Source organism: Sminthopsis crassicaudata, chromosome X, assembly GCF_048593235.1.
Source record: "Sminthopsis crassicaudata isolate SCR6 chromosome X, ASM4859323v1, whole genome shotgun sequence".
NCBI classification, from domain to species: domain Eukaryota; kingdom Metazoa; phylum Chordata; class Mammalia; order Dasyuromorphia; family Dasyuridae; genus Sminthopsis; species Sminthopsis crassicaudata.
The window spans coordinates 76600906-76624433 of record NC_133623.1 but is presented as its reverse complement, the minus strand read 5'-3'; positions in this window follow the sequence as shown (position 1 = coordinate 76624433).

Genomic DNA, 23528 nt, shown 5'->3' with positions numbered 1-23528 from the left:
GAAGAACATAAGATAGTTTACCTCTCAAATTTGTGGAGGGGGAAGAAATTTTTATTACATTAAGTTAAAAAGTTTTTGTATAAACAAAACTAATGCAGCCGGAACCAAGATGGCAGAGAAGATACACGCGACTGTGTAAGCTCCTTTCTTCCCACACAACCAACTAGATATAATTAGCCTCAGAAATAGCACTGGACGGATAGAATCCACAAGGACTGGAAGCACGACTTACCAGCTGAAGAGAATATGGAGTTTCAACAGGAAAGGTCAGCTCCCAGGGGAGGAAGAAGAGAGGCCAGTGCAGACGGTGGGGTAGTGGCACACTGTGCAGATCGCACTGGGGAGGGCTCTGGGATCAGAGAGGTCACTGAGATAGAAGAATCTGGCACAGGCTGTTCGTTCTTCTCTGCTTATAATACAGAAGTTCAGAAGAGAAATCAAGCCAACTTAATTTAAAACCAGATTAGATCTTCCTGGATCCCGGGGGTGACTCAGCAGATCTCAGCACTGTGGGTGTGGCCAACATAGGCAATACAGGCTTTCACCTGGGGGTAGTTAGGAGATTGAAAAGTGGGCGGGGCAGTAAGTCATAGTGCCTGGCTCCACTGGAGGCTGTGGAACTCAGACCCAGAAGTCCCAGAGAAGCGGAACCTTTGAACTAGGGACCACGGTTTCTGGCAGACACTTCCAGTTTGGGTGCAGGGGCTTTTCACGTCACCTGCTGCTGACATCCACTCCCCACCGGGACACATAGGCTAGGCTTTGAGTCGCCTTTACTGTTCAGTCTCAAACCTCAGGTAAGCCGCTAGAACACAGCGCCCTCAAAGCACAGCAGTGCTGATCACCTCTGAGGCACTTCCAGGGAGGAGGTGGGGAACTCTCTCCCCAGAGCTCTCTCTTAGCTCAGGCGCAGGGGCCGCTGCATCCATCCAGTCTGGGAGGAAGCTGGTAAAGAAATAAATAAATAATTTCCTACCCCAGGGACAGACCCCAAAAGATTTTTTAAGTATGAATAAAAAGCCAAAAAAAACTATAGATTCCTTCTACACAGAGAAAGAGCGGGTATCCAACCCCGAGGAAGTTAACAGCAGAGAGTCAGCAGATAACAATCTAAAGGGGAACGATTCCTGCCCCCCATCACATAACTCTCTTCTCGAAGAGACTATTAAAAAGCTAAGAGAGTTTGAAGAAAAATGGGGAAAGGAAAGGGAAGCTATGAAATTGGAGTTGGAAAAAATAAAGAATTCACAGGAGATGCAGGGAAACAAAATTAGTGAATTAGAAAAGGTAAAAAAAGTCACAGGAAAGTAGGATTTCTGAAATGGAGAAGATAAAAAAGTCTCAAGAAAATAGGATTTCTGAATTGGAAAAAGAAAATAATTCTCAAAAAAAAATTAGGGAAATGGAAAAAAATTCAATAGAACAAAATAAATCATTTAAAAACGAAATTGGGCATTTACAAAAAGAACTAAAAACTGTGAATGAAGAAAATAACTCCTTAAAATTCAGGATGGAACAAATAGAAATGAATGATTCATTGAGAACCCAAGAATCAGTCAAACAAACAAACAAAAAAAAAAAAAAAAAAAAAAAAGAAAAGCTGGAGAATAACGTCAAATACCTCCTGGGAAAATCTATAGACCTGGAAAAGAGATCTAGGAGAGATAATCTGCGGATCATTGGACTTCCCGAAAACTATGACCAAAAAAAGAGCCTAGATTCTATTTTACAGGAAATTATCAAAGAGAACTGTCCAGAGATAATAGAAACAGAGGGGAAAGTAGATGTTGAAAGAATTCATCGAACTCCTTCTGAAATAGACCCTAAAAAAAGAACACCACGGAATATTGTGGCTAAGCTGCAGAATTACCACACAAAGGAGAAAATCCTGCAAGCAGCTAGAAAAAAACAATTTAAATACCAAGATGCCACAATAAGGGTCACACAAGATCTGGCTGCCTCCACATTAAAAGATAGAAGGGCCTGGAACCTGATATTCCGAAAGGCAAAAGATCAAGGATTGCAACAAAGAATAAACTACCCAGCTAAGTTTAGCATCTTTTTCCATGGAAGAAGATGGTCATTCAATGAAATAGAGGAATTCCATATATTTCTAAGAAAAAAACCAGACTTAAACAAAAAATTTGATCTACATCCACAAGACTGAAGAGAAACAGAAAAAGGTACACAGAACCCTTGAGATCTGTAACTCTGTTGTGGGTATATAAAAAGTACTCATGGATAATTTGATTTTACTGATATAAAAGAAAAAAAAAGTAGGGGTTGTATTCAAGGGAAGGGGGTAGTATCAGAAAAAAGGGGAGGGAGTGATAAAAAGAGGGAAACTGCATCCCAGGAAGAGGCATAGAAAATACACCATATCTGAGGGAATTTAGAGAGGGGGAGAATCATTGTGTAAATCTTACTCTCATCAGAAGAAGCTCAAAGAGTAAATAATTGTCATATTTGCTTTTCAGAGAATTCTCTATCACCTCATTAAAAGGGGGGAGAGGAAAAGTGAAAAGGAAAAGGAGAATAAGGGAAGGGATGTGGAGGGAGGGGGGAGGGATACTAAAAAAAAAGGGAGGGCTGCGATTCACAACTGGGGTCTATAAATTAAATATTGGGGAAGAGGTTCAGGGGGGTCAAGGGAAAAAGCATAATCTGGGGATAATATGATGGCAGGAAATACAGAATTAGTAATTTTAACTGTAAATGTGAATGGGATGAACGCTCCCATCCAACGGAGACGGATAGCACACTGGATCAAAAATCAGAACCCTACAATATGTTGTTTACAGGAAACACACTTAAAGCAGGGAGATACATATAGAGTAAAGGTAAAAGGTTGGAGCAGAATCTATTATGCTTCAGGTAAGGCCAAAAAAGCAGGGGTAGCTATCCTTATCTCAGATCAAGCAAAAGCAGAAATTGATCTAGTTAAAAGAGATAAGGAAGGAAACTATATCCTGCTGAAAGGCAGCATAAATAATGAAGCCATATCGATACTAAACATATATGCACCAAGTGGTATAGCATCTAACTTTCTAAAGGAAAAGTTAAGAGAGTTGCAAGAAGAAATAGACAGTAAAACTATAATAGTGGGAGATCTCAACCTTGCACTCTCAGATTTAGACAAATCAAACCACAAAACAAATAAGAAAGAATTTTAAAAAGTAAATAGAACATTAGAAAAACTAGGTATGACAGATCTTTGGAGAAAACTGAATGGCAATAGAAAGGAATATACTTTCTTCTCAGCAGTTCATGGATCCTATACAAAAATTGACCATATATTAGGACATAAAGATCTCAAAATTAAATGTAGGAAGGCAGAAATAATAAATGCCTTCTTCTCAGACCACAATGCAATAAAAACTACATTCAGTAAAAAGTTAGGGGTTAATAGATCAAAAAGAAATTGGAAACTGAATAATCTCATCTTAAAGAATGACTGGGTGAAAGAGCAAATTATAGAAACAATTAATAATTTCACCCAAGATAATGACAATGATAAGACATCATATCAAAATCTGTGGGATGCAGCTAAAGCAGTAATAAGGGGAAATTTTATATCTTTAGAGGCTTATTTGAAGAAAATAGAGAAAGAGAAGATTAACAAATTGGGCTTACAACTTAAAAGGCTAGAAAAAGACCAAATTAAAAACCCCCAACCAAAAATTAAACTTGAAATACAAAAATTAAAAGGAGAAATCAATAATATTGAAAGTAAAAAAAAAAACTATTGAATTAATAAATAAAACCAAGAGTTGGTTTTATGAAAAAGCCAATAAAATAGATAAACCTTTGGTAAATCTGATCAGAAAAAAAGAAAGCGGAAAATCAAATTGTTAGTCTTACAAATGAAAAGGGGGATCTATCCACCAATGAAGAGGAAATTAGAGAAATAATAAGGAGTTACTTTGCCCAACTTTATGCCAATAAATTTGATAACTTAAGTGAAATGGATGACTTCCTCCAAAAATATAGGCTTCCTAGATTAACAGAGGAGGAAATAAATTGCTTAAATAGTCCCATTTCAGAAAAATAAATAGAACAAGCTATTAATCAACTCCCAGGAAAAAATCCCCAGAACCAGATGGATTTACATGTGAATTCTACCAAACACTTAAAGAACAATTAGCCCCAATGCTATATAAACTATTTGAACAAATAGAGGATGAAGGAGTCCTACCAAACTCCTTTTATGACACAGACATGGTACTGATACCTAAACCAGGTCAATCGAAAACTGAGAAAGAAAATTATAGACCAATTTCCTTAATGAACATTGATGCTAAAATCTTAAATAAGATATTAGCAAAAAGACTTCAGAAAATCATCCCCAGGATAATACACTATGATCAAGTAGGATTCATACCAGGAATGCAGAGCTGCTGGTTTAATATTAGGAAAACTATTAGTATAATTGACCATATTAATAATCAAATTAATAAAAACCATATGATCATCTCAATAGATGCAGAAAAAGCATTTGACTAAATCCAACATCCATTTCTACTAAAAACTCTTGAGAGTATATGAATAAATGGACTATTCCTTAAAATAATCAGGAGCATATATTTAAGATCTTCAGTAAGCATAATATGCAATAGAACTAAACTGCAGCCTTTCCCAGTAAGATCAGGAGTGAAACAAGGTTGCCCACTATCACCATTACTATTCAATATAGTACTAGAAACGCTAGCCTCGGCAATAAGAGCCGAGAAAGAGATTCAAGGAATTAGAGTAGGAAATGAGGAAATCAAACCATCACTCTTTGCAGATGACATGATGGTATACTTAGAGAACCCCAAAGACTCTGCTAAAAAGCTATTAGAAATAATTCAGAATTTCAGCAAAGTGGCAGGATACAAACTAAATCCACATAAATCCTCAGCATTCTTATATATCACCAACAAAATGCAACAGCAAGAGATACAAAGAGAAATTCCATTCCAAACAAATGTTGAGAGTATAAAGTATTTGGGAATCCATCTACCAAAGAAAAGTCAGGAATTATATGAGAAAAATTACAAAACACTTGCCACAAAAATAAAGTCAGATTTAAATAATTGGAAAGACATTCAGTGCTCTTGGATAGGCCGAGCGAATATAATAAAGATGACAATACTCCCCAAACTAATCTATTTCTTTAGTGCTATACCAATCAGACTCCCAATAAACTATTTTAATGACCTAGAAAAAATAACAACAGAATTCACATGGAAGAATAAAAGGTCGAGAATTGCAAGGGAACTAATGAAAAAAAAAAGTCAGAGGAAGGTGGTCTAAGTGTACCTGATCTAAAGCTATATTATATAGCAGCAGTCACCAAAACCATTTGGTACTGGCTAAGAAATAGAACGGTAGATCAGTGGAACAGATTAGATACAAAGGACAAAAAAGGGTACATCTATAGCAATCTAATCTTTGACAAACCCAAAGATACCAACATTAGGGACAAAAATTCATTATTCGGAAAAAAATCTGTTGGGAAAACTGGAAATTAGTATGGCAGAAATTAGATATGGATCCACACTTAACACCATATACCAAGATCAGATCAAAATGGGTCCATGATTTAGGCATAAAGAATGAGATTATAAATAGATTAGAGGAACAGAGAATAGTCTACCTCTCAGACCTGTGGAGGAGGAAGGAATTTATGACCAGAGGAGAACTAGAGATCATTATTGATCACAAAATAGAAGATTTTGATTACATCAAACTAAAAAGTTTCTGTACAAACAATACTAATGCAAACAAGATTAGAAGGGAAGTAACAAATTGGGAAAATATTTTTAAAAGGAAAGGTTCTGACAAAGGTCTCATTTCCAAAATATATAGAGAACTGACCCTGATTTATAGGAAACCAAACCATTCTCCTATTGATAAATGGTCAAGGGATATGAACAGACAATTCTCAGATGATGAAATTGAAACTATTTCCACTCATATGAAAGAGTGTTCCAAATCACTACTGATCAGAGAAATGCAAATTAAGACAACTCTGAGATACCACTACACACCTGTCAGATTGGCTAAGATGACAGGAACAAATAATGATGAATGTTGGAGGGGATGTGGGAAAACTGGGACACTGATACATTGTTGGTGGAGTTGTGAAAGAATCCAGCCATTCTGGAGAGCAATTTGGAACTATGCCCCAAAAGTGATCAAACTGTGCATACCCTTTGACCCAGCATTGCTGTTATTGAGATTATATCCCAAAGAAATACTAAAGAGCAGAAAGGGACCTGTATGTGCCAAAATGTTTGTGGCAGCTCTTTTTGTTGTAGCTAGAAACTGGAAGTTGAATGGATGTCCATCAATTGGAGAATGGTTGGGTAAATTGTGGTATGTGAAGGTTATGGAATATTATTGCTCTGTAAGAAATGACCAGCAGGAGGAATACAGAGAGGTTTGGAGAGACTTAAATCAACTGTTGCTGAGTGAAATGAGCAGAACCAGAAGATCACTATACACTTCAACAACAATACTGTATGAGGATGTATTCTGATGGAAGTGGAAATCTTCAACATAAAGAAGATCCAACTCACTTCCAGTTGATCAATGATGGACAGAAATAACTACACCCAGAGAAGGAACACTGGGAAGTGAATGTAAATTGTTAGCACTACTGTCTATCTACTCAGGTTACTTATACCTTCGGAAGCTAATAATTTATGTGCAACAAGAAAATGGTATTTACACACATATATTGTATCTAGGTTATATTGTAACACATGTAAAATGTATGGGATTGCCTGTCATCGGGGGGAGGGAGTAGAGGGATGGAGGGGATAATTTGGAAAAATGAATAAAAAAAAAGAAAAATGAAATAAAATAAATTAAATTTAAAAAAAACTAATGCAGACAGGATTAGAAGAAAAGCAATAAACTGGGAAAGCATTTTTTTTACATCCAAAGGATCTGATAAAGGACTCATTTCCAAAATATATAAAGAATTGACTGAAATTTATATCAGTTCAAGACATTTTTCAATTGACAAATGGTCAAAGGATAGGAAGAGACAATTTTCAGATAAAAAATTGAAACTATTTGCAGCCACATGAAAAGGTGCTCCAAATCACTATTGATCAGAGAAATGCAAATTAAGGCAATTCTGAGATACCACTACACACCTGTCTAATTGGCTAATATGACAGAAAAAGATAATGACAAATGTTGGAGGGGATGTGGGAAAACTGGGACATTGATACATTGTTGGTAGAACTGTGAACACATCCAACCATTCTGGAGAGCAGTTTGGTACTATGTTCAAAAAGTTATCAAACTGTCCCTATCCTTTGATCCAGTAGCATTTCTACTGGGACTATGTTCCAACGAGATCTTAAAGGAGAAAAAGGGACCCATATGTGCAAAAATGTTTGTGGCAGCCTTCTTTGTAGTGGCAGGAAACTGAAACTGAATGGATGCCCATCAATTGGAGAATGGCTGAATAAATTATGGTACATGAATGTTATGGAATATTATTGTTCTGTAAGAAATGATCAACAGGATGATTTCAGAGAGGCCTGGAGAGACCTACATGAACTAATGCAAAATGAAATGATCAGGACCAGGAGATCATTAAACACGGCAACAACAAGACTATAAGAAAATCAATTCTGATGGACGTAGCTGTCTTCAACATTGAGATGATTCAAATGAGTTCCACTTCTGTAGTGATTAAGACAGCCATCTACACCCAGAGAGAGAACCATGGAAACTAAGTGTGGTTCACAATGTAGCATTCTCAATCTCTTTATTATTTGCTTGCATTTTTTCCCTCAGTTTTTCTTTCTTCCTTCTTGATCTGATTTTTCTTGTGCAACCAGATAACTGTATAAATATGTATGCACATATTGGATCTAATATGCATTTCAAAACATTTAATATGTATTGCACTACCTTCCAGATAGGGGAGGGGATGGCTGGAAGAAGGGGAAAACTGGCAACAAAAGGTTATGCAAGGGTCAATGTTGGAAAAAATTACCCATACATATGCTCTGTAAATAAGAAATTTTTTTTAAAAAATGCTTATTTGTGGATTTATGTATGCATGTCTTATTAATGAAGAATAATTAGTTTGGATGAAATAAAAAAGTCTTCCATTTTCTCTATTATATTTTCTCTATTATATTTTTAAGGAATTATTTTCTTCAGTGAGCTTTTGCACCTCCTTTCCAAGATAACCAGTTTTGCTTTTAAAGGCATTCTTTTCCTCATTAGATTTTTGAATTTCCTTTTTTACCTTTATCAATTCTTACCCTAATTCAAACCAGCCTTTATGACTTCAAGTCCAGTACTCTTTGCCCTTAATTGCTAGATGGCACAGTGGAGAGATTACTGGGCCTGAATTTAGGAGCATTTATCTTCCTGAGATAAAATCTGCCTCAGATACTTCCCTAGATTTGTAATGCACAGTGATATTTCTATAGAGCTTATTAAACATTTCAAAAATAATGGCTAAGTAGAATAAAATGTAAGCTAACAAATATCAAATCTTACAAGTTACTGTATAATGGATTCAAAATCCCAGTTCTATTTCTTTCTCTCTTTGTGATCTTGGACAAGTCAGTTATTCTCTTTGAGCCTTATTTTTTTCATTTGTAAAAAGAAAGAACTGATTCCTAAGTCCCTTTAACTCCAAATCATGGGACTTAGACATAATATATGTTTTTGCTACATGATTAATATTGTTAGTACATTTTCGGCATTAAACAATCTTCACAAATAAGAACAAAAACATTTTCAATATATGGACATCATCTCATCCAGTTTCCATGTGTTATAGGTTAAAACAATGTATGCCAAGAAAGATTAATGTGACATCCTTAAGTAATTAAAAACAAACTCATTTTTGTGTCATTGAGAAATGCTTATTTGGGCCATTATATTCTGATGTATTAAAATAGTTTTCCTTTGTATGAACTTACAAAATAAATTTTAATAATCTTATTAAAATTGCCTTTCTTTTTAAATTTTTGATGTTTTAAATTTTTTAAAATTAATTTCATACTTATAACTTTTTTTGACAGTACATATGCAGGGGTAATTTTTTTCAATCTTATCCCTTGCACACATTTCCATTCTGAATTTTCCTCTCCTTCCCTCCACCTCCTCCCTTATATGGCAGGCAGTCTTATACATGTTAAATATGTTATAGTATATCCTAGATACAACATATGTGTGCAGAACCGAATTTCTTGTTGCACAGGAAGAATTGGATTCAGAAGGTAAAAATAACCTGGGAAGAAAAACAAAAATGCAAACAGTCTACACTCATTTCCCAGTGTTCCTTCTCTGGGTGTAGCTGATTCTGTCCATCATTGATCAATTTGAACTGAATTAGATCTCTTTGTTGAAGATATTTACTTCCATCAGAATACATTCTCGTACAGTATCGTTGTTGAAGCATATAATGATCTCCTGGTTCTGCTCATTTCACTCAGCATCAGTTCATGTAAGTCTCTCCAAACCTCTCTGTATTCATCCTGCTGGTCATTTCTTACAGAACAATAATATTTCATAACATTCATATGCCACAATTTACTCAATCATTCTCCAATTGATGGACATCCATTCATTTTCCATTTCTAGCCACTACAAAAAGGGCTGCCACAAACATTTTGGCACATACAGGTCGCTTTCCCTTCTTTAGTATTTCTTTTGGGATTTGAGCTGGATCAAAGGGTTTGCACAGTTTGATAACTTTTGGGGTATAATTCCAGATTGCTCTCCAGAATGTTTGGATTCTTTCCCAACTCCACCAACAATGTATCAGTGTCCCAGTCTTCCTACATCCCCTCCAATGTTCATCATTACTTTTTCCTGTCATCTTAGTCAATCTGACAGGTGTGTAGTGGTATCTCAGAGTTGTCTTAATTTGCATTTCTCTGATCAATAGTGATTTGGAAAACTTGTTCATGTATAAGTGGAAATAGTTTCAATTTCATCATCTGAAAATTGTCTGTTCATATACTTTGACCATTTATCAATTGGAGAATGACTTGATTTCTTATAAATTAGAATCAGTTCTCTACATATTTTGGAAATGTGGCCTTTATCAGAACCATTCACTGTAAAAATCTTATTTGCATTAGTTTTGTTTGTACAAAAGCTTTTTAATTTGATATAATCAAAATTTTCTATTTCGTGATCAGTAATGATCTCCAATTCTTCTTTGGTCACAAATTCCATCCTCCTCCACAAGCCTGAGAGGTAAACTATCCCATGTTCCTCTAATTTGTTTATGATCTCATTCTTCATGCCTAAATCATGGACCCATTTTGATGTTATTTTGTTATTTTAAGTGTGGGTCCATGCCTAGTTTCTGCCATACTAATTTACAGTTTTCCCAGCAGTTTTTGTCAAATAATGAATTCTTATCCCAAAAGTTGGGATCTTTGAGTTTGTCAAACACTAGATTGCTATAGTTGTTTACTGTTTTGTCCTGTGATCCTAACCTATCCCACTGATCAACTAGTCTATTTCTTAGCGAATACCAAATGGTTTTGGTGACTGCTGCTTTATAATATAGTTTTAGATTAGGTACAGCTAGGCCACCTTTATTTGATTTTTTTTTATTAATTCCCTTGAAATTCTCGACCTTTTGTTCTTCCATATGAATTTCGTTGTTATTTTTTCTAGGTCATTATAAAATTGCCTTTCATAAAGAAAAAAAATGGAGTTCCAAATTTTCCCCATATCCTCTCTTTCCCCCTTCCTAAGGAGATAAACAATTTGGTATAGTTATGGTTTGTGTAATCATGCAAAGTATTTCAATGTCAGGCATGTGGAAGAAGCTGATCAGAAGAAAGAAACCATGGAAAAAATAACAAAAATGAAAGTAGTATGCTTCCAACTGTATTAAGACTCTTTCAGTTCTTTCTCTGGGGGTATCATTTCTTTTGTGACTATTTTTGATTACTGAGCTGCTGAGAAGTGCTAAGTCATTCACAGCTGATCCACTTACCTGTTCTATTACTGTGTACCAGATTAGCTTAGCTTTGCTTACTTCGTTTTGCATCAATTCATAGAAGTCATTCTAGGTTTTTTTCCCCTGGAATATGATTGCTTGTTATTTATTATAGTAAAATTGTGTTCTATCACATTTACATCTCCCAACTTGTTCAGCCATTCCTCAATTGGTGAGTATCTATTTAATTTCCTATTCTTTGCCATCATAAAAAGATGCTATAAATATTTGTAGACAAATAAGGCTTTTCCCACTTTTTAAAAATCTCCCTAGATGTGATATTGTTGGATTAAAGGGTATGCACATTGTAATTGCCCTTTGGGTAAAGTTCCAAATTGCTCTTCTGAATCATTGGAACACTTGAATGGAGTAACAATTTTCTCACATTCCCTTAAATATTTAGCATATTACTTTCCTCTCATATTAGCTATTCTAAAAGGTGTGAGGTGGTACCTCATAGTTCTTTTAACTTTCCTTTGCCTAATCAATAATGGTATAGAGGCATTTTTCATGACTATAGATAGCTTTGATTTCTCTATGGTACCCTACCTATTCATATCTTTGACCATTTGTGCTTTGGGGAATGGCTTGTATTTTAGTTAATTTCTTATGTATTTGAGAAATTAGACCTTTAGTACCTATGTTTGCTGCAAAATTGTTCACCTGCTTTCTGTTTTCCTTTTAATTATGTTTGAAATAGTTCTGAATGTGAAAAAAAATTCCATTTAATATAACCCATTTTATATCTCACAATGCTCCTGATATCTTTTTTGATCCTAAATTTTTCCCTACTCCATATATTTGACAAGTAAACTGTTCTATTCTCCACTCATTTGGTAATGATATCACCCTTTATGTTGAAATCATGAAGCCATTTTGACCTTCTCCTAGTATACAATGTAAAATGACAGTCTATAACTAGCTTCTGCAATACTTTCATACAGTTTTCCCAGAATTTTTTGACAAATAGTGATTTCTTCTCCAGAAGATGAGGCCTCAGGGTTTATCAAATGTTTGATATTTATGATAATGTATTACTGTGTTTTCTATACATAATCTGTTCCATTGATTCACTACTCTTATGTCTTAAACTCTACCATGTAGTTTTTTTAATAATAGTTTTTATTTACCAGATGTATGCATGGGTAATTTTACAACATTGACAATTGCCAAAACTTTTGTTCTAATTTTTCCCCTCCTTCCCCCTTCCCCCAGATGGCAGGATACATGTTCAATATGTTAAAGTATAAATTAAATACAATATATGTATACATGTCCAAACAGTTGTTTTGCTGTACAAAAAGAATTGGACTTTGAAATAGGGTACAATTAGCCTGTGAAGGAAATCCAAAATGCAGGTGGACAAAATTAGAGGGATTGGGAATTCTATGTAGTGGTTCATAGTCATCTCCCAGAGTTCTTTTGCTGGGTGTAGCTGGTTCAGTTCATTACTGCTCTATTGGAACTGATTTGGTTCATCTCATTGTTGAAAATGGCCACATCCATCAAAATTGATCATCATATAGTATTGTTGTTGAAGTATACAATTAACTCCTGGTCATTTCACTCAGCATCAGTTCATAAATCATCCTGTTGGCCATTTCTTACAGAAAAATAATATTCCATAATATTCATATACCACAATTTATTCAGCCAATCTCCAATTAATGGGCATCCACTCAGTTTCCAGTTTCTGGCCACTACAAAGAGGGCTGCCACAAACATTCTTGCATATACAGGTCCGTTTCCCTTCTTTTAGGCCTCTTTGGGATATAAGCCCAGTAGTAACACTGCTGGGTCAAAGGTTTTGCACAGTTGGATAACTTTTTTGAGCATAGTTCCAAATTGCTCTCCGGAATGGCTGGATGTATTCACAATTCTTCCAACAATGTATCAGTGTCCCTGTTTTCCCATATCCCCTCCAACATTCTGGATTATCTTTCCCTGTCATTCTAGTCAATCTGACAGATGTATAGTTGTATCTCAGAGTTGTCTTAATTTGCATTTCTCTGATTAATAATGACTTAGAGCATCTTTTCATATGACTAGAAATAGTTTCAATTTCTTCATCTGAGAATTGTCTGTTCATATCCTTTGACTATTTATCAATTGAAGTTTGGCTTGATTTCTTATAAATTAGAGTCAATTCTCTATATATTTTGGAAATGAGGCCTTTATTGGAACCTTTGACTGTAAAAATGTTTTTCCAATTTATTGTTTCCTTTCTAATCTTATCTGCATTAGTTTTGCTTGTACAAAAACTTTTCAATTTGATATAATCAGTTTTCTACTTTGTGATCAATAATGACCTCTACTTCTTCTTTGACATAAATTCATTCCTCTTCCACAGGTCTGAGAGGTAAACTCTCCCATGTTCCTCTAATTTATTTATAATCTCATTCTTTGTGTTTAGGTCATGAACCCATTTTGACCTGACCTTGGTATATGGTGTTAAGTGTGGGCCAATGCCTATTTTCTGCCATATTAATTTCTAATTTTCCCAGGAATTTTTGTCAAACATTGAGCTCTTATCCAAAAGCTGGGGTCTTTGGGTTTGTCAAACAGTAGATTGTTAAAGTTATTGATTATTTTGTCCTTTGGACCTAACCTATTCCACTGATCAGTCTATTTATTTTTTTAATTAATTTTATAATTATAAAATTTTTTGACAGTACATGCATGGGCAATTTTTTTTACAACATTATTCCTTGTATTCACTTTTCCAAATTTCCCCCTCCCTCCCTTTACTCCCTCCCCTACATGACAGGCAATCCCATATATAATAAATGTGTTACAGTATATCCTAGATACAATGTATGTGTGTAAAACCAAATTTCTTGTTGCACGGTAAGAATTGGATTCCGAAGGTATAAGTAACCTGGGTAGAAAGACAATAGTGCAAACAGTTCTCAGTGTTCCTTCTCTGGGTGTAGCTGTTTCTGTCCATCATTGATCAACTGGAACTGAATTGGATCTTCTCTATGTTGAAGATATCCACTTCAATTAGAATATATCTTCATACAATATCGTTGTTGAAGTATATAGTGATCTCCTGGTTCTGCTCATTTCACTCAGCATCAGTTCATGTAAGTCTCTCCAAGTCTCTCTGTATTCATCCTGCTGGTCATTTGTTACAGAACAATAATATTCCATAACATTCATATAACATAATTTACCCACCCATTCTCCAGTTGAAGGGCATCCATTCATTTTCCATTTCTAGCTACTACAAAAAGAGCTGCCACAAACATTTTGGCACATATATGTCTCTTTCCCCTTCTTTAGTATTTCTTTGGGATATAAGCCCAATAGTAGCACTGATGGATCAAAGGGCATGCACAATTTGATAACTTTTTGGGCATAGTTCCAAATTGCTCTCCAGAATGGCTGTATTCTTTCACAACTCCACCAACAACGCATCAGTGTCCCAGTTTTCTCACATCCACTCCAACATTCATCATCTTTTCCTGTCATCTTAGCCAATCTGACAGGTGTGAGTTGTCTTAATTTGCATTTCTTTGATCAGTAGTGATTTGGAACACTCTTTCATATGAGTGGATATAGTTTCAATTTCATCATCTGAAAATTGTCTGTTCATATCCTTTGACCATTTATCAATTGGAGAATGGTTTGGTTTCCTATAAATCAGGGTCAGTTCTCTATATATTTTGGAAATGAGGCCTTTATCAGAACCTTTCCTTTTAAAAATATTTTCCCAATTTGTTACTTCCCTTCTAATCTTGTTTGCATTAATTTTGTTTGTACAAAAGGTTTTTAATCTGATGTAATCAAAATCTTCTATTTTATGATCAATAATGATCTCTAGTTCTCCTCTGGTCATAAATTCCTTCCTCCTCCACAAGTATGAGAGGTAAACTATCCTATATTCCTCTAATCTATTTATGATCTCATTATTTATGCCTAAATCATGGGCCCATCTTTATCTTATCTTGGTATATGGTATTAAGTGTGGGTCCATATGTAATTTCTTCCATACTAATTTCCAGCTTTCCCAACAGTTTTTTTTTCAAATAATGAATTATTATCCCAAAAGTTGGTATCTTTGGGTTTGTCAAACACTAGATTGCTATAGTTGTACTGTATTTTGTCCTGTATACCTAATCTGTTCCACTGATCAACTAGTCCATTTCTTAACCAATACCAAATGGTTTTGGTGACTGCTGCTTTATAATATAGCTTTAGATCATGTACCACCTTCATCTGACTTTTTTTTTTCATTAATTCCCTTGAAATTCTCGACCTTTTGTTGTTCCATATGAATTCTGTTGTTATTTTTTCTAGGTCATTAAAATAGTTTCTTGGGAGTCTGATTGATATAGCACTAAATAAATAGATTACTTTGGGGAGTATTGTCATCTTGATTATATTCGCTTGTGCTATCCAAGAGCACTGAATGTCTTTCCAATTATTTAAATCTGACTTTATTTTTGTGGCAAGTGTTTTGTAATTTTGCTCCTATAATTCTTGACTTTTCTTTGGTAGATAGATTCCCAAATATTTTATACTCTTGACAGTTGTTTTGAATAGAATTTCTCTTTGTATCTCTTGCTGTTGCATTTTGTTGGTGATATGTAAAAATGCTGAGGATTTATGTGGATTTATTTTGTATCCTGCCACTTTGCTAAAGTTGTGAATTATTTCTAATAACTTTTTATTAGAATCTCTGGGATTCACTAAGTATACCATCATATCATCTGCAAAGAGTGATAGTTTGATTTGCTCATTACCTACTCTAATTCCTTGAATCTCTTTCTCGGCTGTTATTGCCGAGGCTAGCATTTCTAATACAATATTGAGTAGTAATGGTGATAGTGGGCAACCTTGTTTCACTCCTGATCTTACTGGGAAAGGTTCCAGTTTATCTCCATTACATATTATGCTTACTGATGATCTTAAATATATGCTCCTGATTATTCTAAGGAATAGTCCATTTATTCCTATACTCTCAAGAGTTTTTAGTAGGAATGGGTGTTGTATTTTATCAAATGCATCTATTGAGATGATCATATGGTTTTTATTAATTTGATTATCTATATGGTCAATGATACTAATAGTTTTCCTAATATTAAACCAGCCCTGTATTCCTGGTATAAATCCTACTTGATCATAGTGTATTATCCTGGGGATGATTTTCTGAAGTCTTTTTGTTAATATCTTATTTAAGATTTTAGCATCAATATTCATTAAGGAAATTGGTCTATAGTTTTCTTAGTTTTCGATCTACCTGGTTTAGGTATCAGTACCATGTCTGTGTCATAAAAGGAGTTTGGCAGGACTCCTCTATCCCCTGTTTTTTCAAATAGTTTATATAACATTGGGGCTAGTTGTTCTTTAAGTGTTTGGTAGAATTCGCATATAAATCCATCTGGTCCTGGGGATTTTTTCCTGGGGAGTTGATTAATAGCTTGTTCTATTTCTTTTTCTGAAATGGGACTATTTAAGCAGTTTACTTCCTCCTCTATTAATCTAGGAAGCCTATATTTTTGGAGGAAGTCATCCATTTCACTTAAGTTATCAAATTTATTGGCATAAAGTTGGGCAAAGTAATTCCTTATTATTGCTCTAATTTCCTCTTTATTGGTGGAAAGGGGGCTTTTCATTTTTAAGACTAACAATTTGATTTTCCTCTTTCCTTTTTTCTGATCAGATTTACCAAAGGTTTATCTATTTTATTGGCTTTTTCATAAAGCCAACTCTTAGTTTTGTTTATTAATTCAATAGTTTTTTGGTTTTTTTTTTTTTTACTTTCAATATTGTTCATTTCTCCTTTTAATTTTAGAATTTCAAGTTTAGTTTTTGGTTGGAGGTTTTTAATTTGTTCTTTTTCTAGCTTTTTGAGTTGCAGGCCCAATAAGTATTCTATTTCTTAGCCAATACTAAATAGTTTTGGTAACTGCTGCTTTATAATATAATTTTAGATCTGGTACAGCTAGGCCACCTTCATTTGATTTTTTTTTTTCATTAATTCCCTTGAAATTCTTGACCTTTTGCTTTTCCATATGAACTTTGTTGTTATTTTTTTCTAGGTCATTAAAATAGTTTTTTGGGGATCTGACTGGAATAGCGCTAAATAAATAGACTAGTTTAGATAGTATTGTCATCTTTATTATATTTGCTCGCCCTAACCAAGAGCATTTAATATTTTTCCAGTTGGTTATATCAGACTTAATATATGTGGAAAGTATTTTGTAGTTTTGCTCATATAGTTTCTGGTTTTCCTTTGGCAGATAGATTCCTAAATATTTTATACTATCCATAATTACTTAATTGGAATTTCTCTTTGTTACTCTAACTGTTGGATTTTGTTAGTGACATATAAGAATTCTGATGATTTATATGGGTTTATTTTGTATCCTGCAGCTTTGCAAAGGTGTGGATTATTTCTAATAGCTTTTTAGTGGAATCTTTGGGATTCTCTAAGTATACCATCATATCATCAGCAAAGAGTGATAATTTGGTTTCCTCATTACTTACTCTAATTCCTTTAATCTCTTTCTCCACTCTTATTGCCAAAGCTAGCATTTCTAATACAATATTGAATACTTATAGTGATAGTGGGCAATCTTGTTTCACCCCTGACCTTATTGAAAATGCTTCCAGTACATGCCCATTACATTTGATGCTTAATGATGGTTTTTAATAGATGCTACTGATTATTTTAAGGAAAAGTCCATTTATTCCTATACTTTCATGTGTTTTTTCATAGAAATGGATGTTGGATTTTACCAAATGCTTTTTCTGCATCTATTGAAAGGATCATATGATTTTTGTTAATTTGGTTATTAATATAGTCAATTATACTGACAGTTATCCTAATATTGAACCAGCCCTGCATTCCTGGTATAAATCCTACTTGATCATGAAAATTACCCAGGGGGATGATTTTCTGAAGTCTTTTTGCTAATATCTTATTTAAGATTTTAGCATCAATATTCATTTGGAAGATTGGTCTATAGTTTTCTTTCTCTCTTTTCAACCTTACTTCTACCATATAGTTTTGATGATTGTTACCTTATCACACAGTTTGAAATGTGTATGGTTTTTTACCTTTCTTCTCAATTTCCTTTTAATTTCTATGATATTCTTGAATTTTTGTTCTTCTGCATGAATTTTGTTATAGTATTTCTAGCTCTATGAAATAAATTTTGGGTAATTAAATTGTTTTGGTCCTAAATACATATATTAACTTAGGTAGATTTTAATTTCTCTTGTATTAGCTCAATCTGTCCATAAGCACTTGTTATTTTTTTCAATTCTTTAAATCCAATTTTATTTTTGTGAAAATCTTTTGTGTTTATCTATTTCCTGAGTTTATCTAGACAGGTAGACTCCCAAGTATTTTATAACATCAACAGCTATTTCAAATGGGATTTTTCTTCCCATCTCTTGCTTCTGGCCTTTGTTGATTATATATGCAATGTTGATATTTTATGTTGGTTCATTTTGTATCCTCCTACTGAGCTCAAGTTATTAATTCTTACCATGACATTTTAGTTTTTTTCTCTGGATGGATGCAAGTTTTGTTTCCTCATTGCTTTTCTACTTCCTTCAATTATTCCCTCTCCCTTATTGTTAATGTTAGTGTTTTTATACAATATTGAATAATAATGATTATAATGGGCATCCTCATATCATGCCTGGACTTACTGGGAACGTTTCTAATTTATCCCCTTGACAGATAACATTCTCTTTTATGGGATATTTCATTTCTTCCTATGTTCTCTAGTGCTGGCCCAAGGAGAGATGGGTTAGGGAAAGGGTCCCTAAATCATAGACAGTTTGCTGGGAGTATCCTTATGTAAAAGTGTGGCGTTCACCAAGTATCCCACCTCTTTCAAAGTAAGTAAATACTTTCTTAGGCAAGAGCAGTTATTAAATGAATCTATGAATCAGTCAGTCAAAAGCAAGTGAGTACAGAGTCTGTATATATCTTCTGTAATCAACAACACTACCTCAAAGGATTAGCTTCTCCCTTTAGAAATGTGGGGAATGCAGAGATAAGGTGAAGAATTTACAGGAATATTTAAATTCTTTGTCTGTATTTTATTATTCATTATTTTTATGTCTCTGTGACCTGCATAAGTATGTTGTGTATTAGCCAATATTTACTTAAAGTTTAGATATATTTACTTGACCTGAAATGATGACATTTATCACTATTTGATGTTATCAATATTTAGACTACTAGTTGAATGCTGCTAGCTTAGTAATCTAAATTTTGAAGGTCTGTTGGCACCAGTAATGTTCTGTTTCTCTAAGGTGTAATAGTTCCCTGTGAGAGCAGATTTCTTGGGGAGCTTCTGGAGGCAGCCTTAGTTTCCGTTCAGTTCAAATAATCCCAAAATGCAGCCAGGAGTTGAAGTCCAGATCCTTTATTGTGTCTTTCAAAGTCTTGAATCTTTTCCAGGGGCCTGGCTAGCTTTAATAGAGGCCTATCTCTCTTCTTGGTTCCCCAATGAGCTCTTGTCAGAATATCTCCAGCCAGCTTCAGCCTCTCGTCCTCCCAATGTCTCCAACCAGCACAAAAGTTGAAGTTGGAATGAATCAGACTCCTCCTCCCAGAAAGTGGGATTGTGGGCTTATGTGTGCTTGGCCCTGAGAGTTTCTTGCTTATATGGTACACACTGAGTATACACCAATCATTTCATCACTAGGAAACAATTATTTGTTACAGGATTAAATCAATGCTAAATCAATTCCACTCAGTACCTTGTTTCAAGTTCTGGCCTATAACATCTCCTTGTAGGATCAAATCAGTTGTCTCTATTCATTCCAGTGACTCAGCACCTTGTAAGAATCCTAACAGGTACCCATGTCTAACATTCAGGGAGAGGCCACCTATTTCTCAATGCTCCCCAACTTATGAATTCTTTTGTAACAGAAACCTTCCATTCCAATCTCTCCAAATAGCAACAACCAATGAGATGCCTCCCCCTCCCCTTCTCAATGCTCTCTTACTTGTGACATAATCTCTTGTATAAAAGCTATGTATCTTTATTACTTCTTTAGCCCTCCTACCAAGAGTTTTCTCTTTCTTATCTCACGATGGGATGGCTTATCCTCCAGAGGTTTTCAATAAACAACTTTTCTGCCTTCTACTGAATGATCTCTGAGTAGTCATATTGGGTAAGAGTCTTCTACATCCCTCACAGAAACTTGTATAAAAAAAAGATAAGAAATTCCTCGAGTTTGGAAGTAAATAGGAAGGAGCAAAGGAAAAGCAAATTGAGTCAACCAGTGGCAGAGCTCAGTCGAACAGGAACAGGAGAACAAGAAGGAAGAACAAAGCTCTGGCAGAGAAGGAAAATATCCAAGATGGGTCCTGGCTCAATGATTATCTCGGAATAGAATATCCAGGTTCATGTCACCAGTTTACAAGAAGCCAAAGGAAACTTCCAAGAACAAAACTGCTCTTTCCCCAATTTCCCCTCTTCGTATCTGTTTAGTCATACACACTAGAGCAATTCAGTTTTTAGTTGCAGAATGCTTTCTAGTAATATAAATTTTGCCTCAACCACAATAAGGGCAGAGGTAAATTAGAAAGTGAAAGAATTGTCTCTTTAGCAGAGACCTCAATCAAATGTTAAAAAGTTTTTTTTTTAACCCATAATGCTGCCCCTGCATTTTTTATTTTATTCTTTTTCCCTCTTGCTATCACCCGAGAACTTTACAATTCAGTGAAGATATATGTGCATATACACAAATATATGGATATATGCATACATACATATACAAATATATACATACATATACATATATATATGTGTGTATATATATATATGTATGTATATATATATATATATATATATATATATATATATATATATATATATATATATATATATATATATATATATATATATATATATATATATATATATATATATATATATGTAGGGGCAGCTAGGTGGCACAGTGGATAGAGCATCAGCCTTGAATTCAGAAGGACCCGAGTTCAAATCTGGTCTCAGACACTTAACACTTCCTAGCTGTGTGACCCTGGGAAAGTCACTTAACCCCAGCCTCAAAAAAAAAAAAAAAAAAAAAAAAAAAATATATATATATATATATATATATATATATATATATATATATATATATAAAATTCGTTATTGATAATCATACCCATAGATTCATACATCACTGTTGACTGTATATTTATTTGACCTTTGTTTTTCTGTAGGTGAATTCATTTAAAAGTTAATTCTACAATTACCTCAACACTAAACATTAAAGTATAAATTAATTACAATATGTATATACATGTCCAAACAATTATTTTGTTGTACAAAAAGAATTGGACATTAAAATAGTTTACAATTAGCCTGTGAAGAAAATAAAAAATGCAGGTGGACAAAAACCGGAGGGATTAGGAATTCCATGTAGTGGTTCATAGACCTACTCTCCCAGAGTTCTTTCTTTGGGTGTAGCTGGTTCAATTTATTACTGCTCTATTGGAACTGATTTGGTTCATGTCATTGTTGAAAATGGCCACATCCATCAGAATTGATCATCATATAGTATTGTTGAACAATCTCCTGGTACTACTCATTTCACTCAACATCAGATCATGTAAGTCTCTCCAGACCTTTCTGAAATCGTCATTTCTTACAGAACAATAATATTCCATAATATTCATATACCACAATTTATTCAGCCATTTTCCAATTGATGGACATCCATTCATTTTCCAGTTTCTTGCCACTACAAAGAGAGCTGCCACAACATTCTTGAACATACAGGTCCCTTTCACTTCTTTAAGATCTCTTTGGGATGTAAGCCCAGTAGTAACACTGCTGAATCAAAGGGTATGCACAGTTTGATAACTTTTTGAGCATAGTTCCAAATCACTCTCCAGAATGTCTGAATGTATTCACAATTCCAGCAACAATGTATCAGTGTCCCAGTTTTCCCACATCCCCTCCAACATTGCTCATTATATTTCCCTGTCATTCTAGCCAATCTGACAGGTGTGTAGTGGTATCTCAGAGTTGTCTTAATTTGCATTTCTCTGATTAATAATGACTTGGAACATCTTTTCATATGGCTAGAAATAGTTTCAGTTTCTTCATCTGAGAACTGTCTGTTCATATCCTTTGACCATTTATCAATTGGAGAATTAGCCGGGTTATCTTTAAAGGACACATGGGTATAAAATTTGGAGCTGTGTCCAATAAAATTAGCTACTATGGGATGATTTCCACAGCATACATTAATTTGTGCTTTGGTATAAAAGGTGTATATCTTGTTAGGTCTTATCCCAGATAATTGTACTGCTCACTTAGTGGCCTTTAATAAAATTCTAGCCATAAGCACTGGTTGTTCTGGTTCTAGTTCACCCACTCTGTCACACTGTCCCCTTGATGAAGGACTGCTGTGGGTGCCTCTTTTGCAGCAAAAACTGATATTTCCAAGGGTTTTTGAGTGACTTCCAACCACATTGGATAAAGCTAGTTCAACTTGTCTCAAAGCCTCTTGAGCTTCTTTTGTAAGCTGGCGTGGTGAATTTAAACCACTGTCTCCCCTTAAAATGTCATATAACGGTTCCAATTGACAGGTAGTCAAGTGTAGCACAGGATGCATCCATTGGCTATCTCCTATCAATTTCTGGAAGTCATTTAAGGTGTTTAGCTTCTCTATTCTTAAGGAGAGTTTTTGTACTGTAAGCACCTTAGGATATACTTCCTATCCTTAATATTGAAAAGGAGCATGTCTTTGAATCTTTTCTGAAGCTATGTGCAATGTATAGTTCCTTAGTGTTTCTATGGTCTTTTGTAGACATGCTTCTAACATTTGTTCCTCAGGTGCATATCCCAATATATCATCCATGTAATGTAATAACATTACTTTTGGAAATGCTTTTCTTACTGGAGTAAGAGCAGCAGCAACATACATTTGACACATAGTAGGGCAGGTTTTCATTCCTTGTGGCAAAACTGTCCATTCATATCTTTTATAAGGCTCAGCTAAGTTTACGCTGGGCACTGAAAAGGCAAATCTTTTTATATCCTCCTTATCTAGAGGGATAGAATAGAAACAATCCTTAATTTCTATAACCCAAAGAGCCCATTCTCTAGGCAAAATGAGTAGGAGATGGAAGTCCAGGCTGAAGAGTTCCAATACTTCCCATCTGTTCATTTACCTTTCTTAAATTAGTGAACATCCTCTATTTTCCAGATTTCTTTCTTACAACAAATACTGGGGAATTCCAAGGACTAAGACAAGGTTGTAAGTGTCCTTGGTGAAGTTGCTCCTGTACTCTATCTAATGAGGCCTAAATTTTATCGCTAGGTAAGGGCCACTGTTCTATCCACACTGGTGTATCAGTTTTCCATTTGATAGGAACAGGTGAAAGAGTTGGCAGGCCTTCAACAGCAGCCCTGCCTAAAAAACTGAAGTACTAATTTTTTTAATTTAATTTTTCTTTTATTTTATAATTATAACTTTTTTTTGACAGTACATATGCATGGGTAATTTTTTTTACCACATTATCCCTTGCACTTACTTCTGTTCAGATTTT